Genomic DNA, 7,523 nt, shown 5'->3' with positions numbered 1-7,523 from the left:
CCGTCAATCATTCAACCTCCACCAACTTCACTCAAATTTGTCATTCACACTCAACGTTGCCACAAAGTGCCCGATCGGGCCATTTGGCCCCCTATCTTATATTTTGGCCCTTTGCCCGGGCCAATTAGAAATGGCCCACGAATCCAAGTTTAAGTAGATTCATCTTCATATGGTGCTTAGTAATAATTAAAAGGCTTTACAAAATTAAATATATATCATCGCTATGCATCGCAACTACAATGTGTATTCACCACACATAAATAGGTACCTATGTATACTGAATTAATTAATTTATCTCGTTTAGTAATATGATTTTTCTCACGTCAGTTATATTTATTTATTTTTAATAAGTGGCTCAAAGCTAAAACATGTCTGTGAAGTAAAAGTTTAAAATGTTCATCTGTGTTTTTTTTAAATTTATTTTGTAAACTAATAAGATTTAACAAATGTATGGCCAATAAAACCCTTTTAAATATTTATCGTTTTTTGTGTCCCATACAAAAACGTCATTTAAAATTTTAAAAGCCTGTTAAATGTTTATGAAATCGGCTATTAATGCTTTAAACAAATAAAAAAGAATAAATAAAATTTTTAATAAATTGCATTTTTATGTTTTTAGGAAAATTTTGTTAGTAAAATATTTGGCCCACAATTTTGTCAAATGGCCCTCAAAAAAATTCGAAATGGCCCTCTCTGCTTTTTTCTGCGCGGCAACGCTGTTCACACTTCATTTTTTTTTTCATTGCGATTGTGTGTTTGTCCTTTGACAACAATTTTTACACGTACGTCAAACTGAAATCAAAACAACTTCTGCAAAATAAAACCAGAGATTCCTTTGATCAATAATTTTGTTTATTTTCTTCGGTAATATAAATTCAATTAAATCAAAATCAATAAGAAATTGCAGATCTGAGTGAAGATGACGTAGAAGGTTAATTATTTTGGCCGTATGCTGTCGTTTTACAGAGAAAAAATATCCTGAAGACAATCACGGGATGAAAAGTCACAGTAATTTGACTTTTTCACAATATTTATGCCAGGGAAAATATATTTTGATCGCAAATTGTTTTTTTTTTTAATTTATTTTATATTTTTCCGCAATAAAAAAACGATATTCAATTAGAATTTACTTTTTATTTAAAGTTGGTGTTCTCAAATTCACAACACAAAGAAATCTTCCAGCTTGACGCTTGAGAAATGTCAAATCTTCCAAGTGTGTGTGCAAATCCATGTAAATTTCTCCAGGAAAATTTAAATGAATGCATTCAGATACTTATTAATGATAAAGATATGTTCACATTTATTAAAGGCGCGTTCAGGTGTAGATCTTCAAAGTATACAGTAGTAAAAAGGTAATGCGTGCCTAACAAACAATATCAATTCTATAGCTTTACAGAAGCTACATTAACACCTGTAAAGCTTTATAGAAGCAAATTTGTTAGTCGGGTGGTACTGTGTGGCAGTGAAATTTTAAGCAAAACATCTTTTTGAAAGTGAGAATTGACATTTTTTTATCTAACAAATCAATTCTTAAGGCTTTACCACACCAACTGCGTCGCAAGATAACGTTTTTTTTATGTTAACGCCATAACTACAATGACCTAAAAAGTGAAAAAGTGGAAAATTTACAAAATTGAATTTTTTCTATTTCTTTCTAGCGCTATTTGTTTTTGAATAATTTAAAAAAAAACTACAAAAATGGTTTTTGAAACCAAAAAATAAGCTTTCTGCATAATTATTTTTAATTTTGTGGTCGGAGAAACTGTCACAAAATGAGTTTGAAAATGTTCATTGGCCATTGTAGTTATACATACCTTTAAGTGACATAAAAAGTGAAAAAGTGGGAAATTTACATAAGTAAAAAAAAAATTATTTCTTTCAAGCTCCATTTGTTTTTGGAAAAAACTACAAAAATTGTTTTTTAAACCAAAAAATAAGCTTTCTGCATCATTATTTTTAATTTTTTGGTCGTAAAAACTAACACAAAATGAGTTTGAAAATTTTCACTTTTTGACTTTTTGCAAAAAGTGGCCGTTGTAGTTATACCTTTAACTACATTGGCTCAAAATGTGAAAAAGTACAAAAGTGATAATTTTCAAACGCATTTTTGTATGGTTTTTCGGGCTAGAAAATTAAAACAAAAAATGCGGAAAGCATATTTTTTTTTTTGTATAAAAACAATTTGTTAACTCTTTTTTGCAAAAAAAAATACGCTAGCGAGAAAAAAAAGTGAACATTTTCAAACTCATTTTTTGACAGTTTTTCTTACCTTAAGATTAAAAATAATGATGCAGAAAGCTTGTTTTTTGCTTTAATAAACAAAAACAAATAGCGCTAGAAAGAAACAAAAAAAATCTAAATTTGTAAATTTCCCTTTTTTTCACTTTTTAGGTTATTGTAGATAAGGACCAAAAAAGACGTTTTTGTTAGTTTTCCCTGAACCTCACAAGAAAAACGCTTTGCCATGCGGTGATAAAATATTAGTGACTTTTATTCAAAAATGTAAACGTCTAAAAGTGAAAACTTGGTAAAATGGTAAAGGAACTGTGAAAGTCAGTTATTACATGAAGCCTCAAGAGGCTTGACTCTTTTTTCGAATTTTCTTTTGATACAAAGCCACACAAAAAAAAAATAAAAGTTCTGACCTGGGGTTGCGACTAAGTTTTTCATATAGTTTTTCAGTTTTTGGGTCGCTGAAACCGAATCCGGAGTCCGTTTTGCCCAATCACGTCAGGCTTTCGAGATAACCTCAAAAAATGTCACGAGAACAAAAAAAAAAATTCTCTGATCTGGATGTGCGAATATGTTAATCATATAGTTTTTGCATCGCTGAAACCATATTCGAAGTCAATTTTGGCCTATCACGTCAGGTTTCTGAGATATCCTCAAAAAAATGTCAAAACCAAAAAAACTAAATTTCTTATCTGGGTTGCGTCTAGGTTTTTCATATAGTTTTATAGGGTTGCTTAAACTGGGTTGCTTAAACTGAATTTAAACTCTATTTTTCCGTATCACGTCAGGTTTTTGAGATATGTTCAAAAAATGTCAGATAAGAACTTTTTTTTTGAGTTTAGACATTTTTTGAGGATATTTCAAAAACCTGACGTGATAAGCCAAAATAGACTTCGGATTCGGTTTCAGCAACCCAAAAACTATATGAAAAATTTAGTCGCAACCCCAGATAAAAACTTTTGTTTTCTTGGTTTTGACATTTTTTTGAGGATATCCCAGAAACCTGACGTGATAGGGCGAAATTGACTTCGAATCTGGATTCAATGATCCAAAAACTATATGATTAACATATTCGCACATCCAGATCAGAGAAATTTTTTTTTTGTTTTCGTGACATTTTATGAGGTTATCTCGAAAACCTGACGGGATGGAGCAAAACGGACTTCGGGTTCGGTTTCAGCGACCCAAAAACTATATAAAAATGAAAAATTTAGTCGCAATCCCAGGTCAGAACTTTTATATTTTTTTGGGTGGCTGCCCTACTAACAATTTTGCTTCTATAATGCTTTAAAGAAGCAACAATTGCATCTGTAAAGCTTTATAGAACCAAAATTGTTTTTCGGGTGTGTAATCATTCTGTGAGGCGCGTGCTATTAGACGATGCATCTTGAGTCAAGGACTCAAATTTGACATTTATCTTTTGAATTAAAATGTGTTGTTGTTGTATTGCACCAAGAAGCAAAAAGAAATGTGAGGGAATGTTGAAAAAAGAAAAAGTGGAAAAAGAAACGTCAAAAAAGAGTCTCGGACTCACGACCCACGGCTCTCCGGTCGGATAATTTTTTCTTTCATCTTTTTTCTCTTTTGCACTCATTATGTTAAAAAAGAGTCGCGCCTCTTGAGGCTTCATGTAATTGCTGACAAATTCTTATGTTCTTTCAAGAGAGAAAAGGACGAAAATAGATTTCATTGGTATCAAAAGTGTTTACAAAAGATTGAACCTTAGTAATAGACTCGATTTTAATAGAATTCGATTTTAACAAAAAAATTCATGGTAATAAAAAAAACATCTTACTTCTAAACTTAGTTAACTAAAACAATAAAAGTTAACCATAGTTTACGTGCGACCTTAAAACAACGCACCAATGTGAACCCACCTTAATGTTTTTTGATTTTCGCTGAATGCTTTCATTCATTCAGTCATGAATGACATTTCATTCCAGTCGATTGGAAATTTTCCAATAGATATTCCAGTTGTTTTTTTTTTTTCGTTATTTCGGTTAAAAAAAAAAAAAGTAAAAAAAAACTTATTCTGCACATCTACGCGTCATTCTCTTTCGTTCGGTGTATAATTTATGCCCCTTCGGTTTTTTGGGGCCCCGCTAATTTGTACCACAAAAACCATGCTCGCCGTTTAATTATATGATATCAGTATTAAGGTATTTTAAGAAGACGTTCAGTGGAATAAATAAAACGGAGAATCTGCTCAAAACTCAGCTTTTCGATGCTGGTGCTCAACCATTGACCATCAAGATGTTCGATAAGAACCTTCTCAAGGTACCAGCTCCATATGCTGTCATTGGCAAGTCGTAAAGGATAACAACTCTAAATCAGAACAGAAGTAAAAAATAGTTTTCATATAAAATATTTTTCTTCTAGATTTACGAAATGGATTTGTTTTATATCAGTAAGTATTTAAAGGAGACGGTAGGTGGTATGAATGTAACGGAGAACTCAGCTTTTCAAAGCAGCTGTTGAATTTGATAGAAATGAAACATTTGATAAACGATACTCGTTTTACCTAATCGCAATTTCACAAACACGCCGTTTTGCAATCAGAGATCTATTGCGTAATACGAAAGGAACGGCAAGTAAACGATAGTCACGACAACCCACAGTACACATAAAAAGGTAATATATTCCGAACTGACATTGGTCGCCAGATTGTCAAAACATGACACTTTGGCGACCAATGTCAGCTACCGAATTCTTAATTGTTTAAAATACCGACGTAAAACGCACAAAAACCGATAAACCACGCACACCACTAATTTTTAAACAATTATTTACTATTTTCCGCGATGAAACACGAAGAAAATTTGTTATTTTTCAATTTATAATATTTTTAAATGACATTTTATAAATTAAAACAAAAACAAATTTCCTGTTTACTGCGATTGAAATATAAAAATTAAAGGCTGACCTGACAGATTGGTGCCTATTTTTGACAAACAAATTTTGACAACGTTCGGAATAAATAAATAAATATATTACCTTACTATGTGTACTGTGACGACAACCCTTCAAGCAAACAGGTCCGACCTCGGTCCGAATCTGCTCCGCCTGTGGCGGAGCTGAGTCCGACTTCGGATCAGAAACTGGTCCGAAGGCGGCTCAAATTAGCATGGAAATTATAATCACCGCGAAGTCGATTGCATATGTATTAGTGTGGTGAAAATCTCCATTCCGAGAAAACGGAGGCGAGGTCGGAACGTATGACTTCCGGCATTGAGATATCGATCGATACTCGAGTATCGAATATATTTGACATTTCTAACTTAAAAAATCCCTGTTTATTAATTTTCTTCACTGAAATCGTTTTTTTTTTTATTATAATGTTTTTGTAGCAAAAGGAATTACAATAAATACAATAAAATACATTTCATTTATTTTCATTTGTTGTTGCTGCTGTAGTTTGAGTTGCTATGGATGTCCAAATTCTCTCGGAGCTTTCTAGCATGAACTTGGAGAGTAGATGCATTGACCGTAATATTTAAGAATCCTTCCATACGAGTTGCTAGCTCTGCGTACATAAGACCCTATTCGTCATTTTCAAAGGCGATATCTTGCTAAATATTTGTTTAGTAATCTTTTTTTGGAAAGGTATTGAGAAAATAAATAAAATCGCAGCTTACATCGTAACTCCCTAATCCAGGAATGTGTCTTGCGAATTCCACCAACCTTCAGGCGCTTCTTATTCCTTCCGACTGACAGGCCAGAGATTCAACATCTACTTTAGCGTCTGAAAAAGTTTTGAAAATTATTTATTTATGGTCAGCTTGACCATTTCAAATGACTTACTTTTATTCGCGAAACATCTTCTTTTTTCAAAATCTGGTCCCAAACCTCGGCCACCCTCGACAGCTGCTCTTTTTTTAGAGATGAGATGATAGTATTTTTTATATAAAATTTTTTTGAATTATTACTTTTGCTTCCACTCGCTTACTTACTTTTTTTATTGTTTTATTAATTTTGACGTTTGTTCTTTTGTAAAATGGGGTTGCACTTGTCTCTATCATATAGTGTTTTCCTTTTCGCACTTTTTCACCACGATTCTCGTTCGACTTTTGTGTTCATTTCGATTTTCGCGGTCTGAGGTCGGAGTTTCTTTGTTGAACTCAGTTTTCTTGCTTGAAGGGAAAGAGCGATTATGTGTAAAAAATAACGAAATTCAAACGATAAAACGATTATTGTAATTCGTAATCGCCTTTGAAAGATAACGAAGTAGTTTCAACGATATTCGTTTATATAAAAGTACCTTTGGGGGTCAATTACCGATCTGTGAAACTGTGAAGTGATACAAAATTTATCATTTCAGTTTTCATATTGTAATGTTTTATTCTGGGATCACAATAAAACTTATTTCATTTGTTTAAATAAAAACTCACCTTTTTCAACTCAATTTACTTTTGTTATTCGCTCAAACAAACACACTTTTAAATCACTTTATTTGCTACTAACTATTTCCAACACTTTATTTCACCTTGTACTGTACTCTTTCACTTTCAAAATTCCCTTCAAGCAAACAAGTCCGACCTCGGTCCGAATCTGCTCCGCCTGAGGCGGAGCTGAGTCCGACTTCGGATCAGAAACTGGTCCGAAGGCGGCTCAAATTAGTATGGAAATTATAATCACCGCGAAGTCGATTGCATATGTATTAATGTGGTGAAAATCTCCATTCCGAGAAAACGGAGCCGAAGTCGGAACGAATGACGTCCGGCATTTTGACATCGATCGATACTCGAGTATCGAATATGTTTGACATTTCTAAGCAAAAAAAACTCGGTTTATCAATTTTGTTCACAATTGCTTTTTTTTTTTAAATTTTAATGTTTTTTTTAGCAAAAGAAATACAATAAATACAGTATTAAAACAAATATTAAACAAAATAAATCTTTTCATTTGTTGTTGCTGCTGTTGTTGGTGAACTTGTTGTCAAGTATTTCCTCCACTTAATGAATACACTGTGGATTCCTTTGTTCATACTTCCTACTGATTCGTTAATTTCTAGAAAGATAAATGATTAAAAAATGAACAGGAGATGTTATTACAATGTTATTAGATACCTGTTGGGGATTCAGAATTCATTAGTTCTTTTGATATTTTATATAAAATTTCTTTGAACTACCTTTCGCTTCCTCCACTCGCTTTCTTACTTTTTTTATTGTTTTATTAATTTTCACGTTTAAACAAATTTGCAAAATGGGGTTGCACTTGTCTCTATCATATGGTGTTTTCCTTTTCGCACTTTTTCACCACGATTCTCGTTCGACTTTTGTGTTCATACACAA

At 32.5% G+C, this 7,523-nt stretch overlaps 1 long non-coding RNA gene across 1 annotated transcript; it reads right to left on the bottom strand.

The window, feature by feature from the left end:
- Window positions 1-5,365: 5,365 nt before the first annotated feature.
- LOC129907645 (uncharacterized) lies at window positions 5,366-6,690 on the bottom strand. The gene is made up of 3 exons (XR_008771114.1): window positions 6,034-6,690; window positions 5,868-5,974; window positions 5,366-5,801 (listed from the first exon to the last, which is right to left on the bottom strand). It is a non-coding gene; the product is annotated as an uncharacterized LOC129907645 (long non-coding RNA).
- Window positions 6,691-7,523: the final 833 nt, after the last annotated feature.

The sequence above is a fragment of the Episyrphus balteatus genome, chromosome 1 (assembly GCF_945859705.1).
Source record: "Episyrphus balteatus chromosome 1, idEpiBalt1.1, whole genome shotgun sequence".
Lineage (NCBI taxonomy): Eukaryota > Metazoa > Arthropoda > Insecta > Diptera > Syrphidae > Episyrphus > Episyrphus balteatus.
Note: the sequence above shows the minus strand (reverse complement) of the source record. Positions and strands in the feature narration are given on the sequence as shown.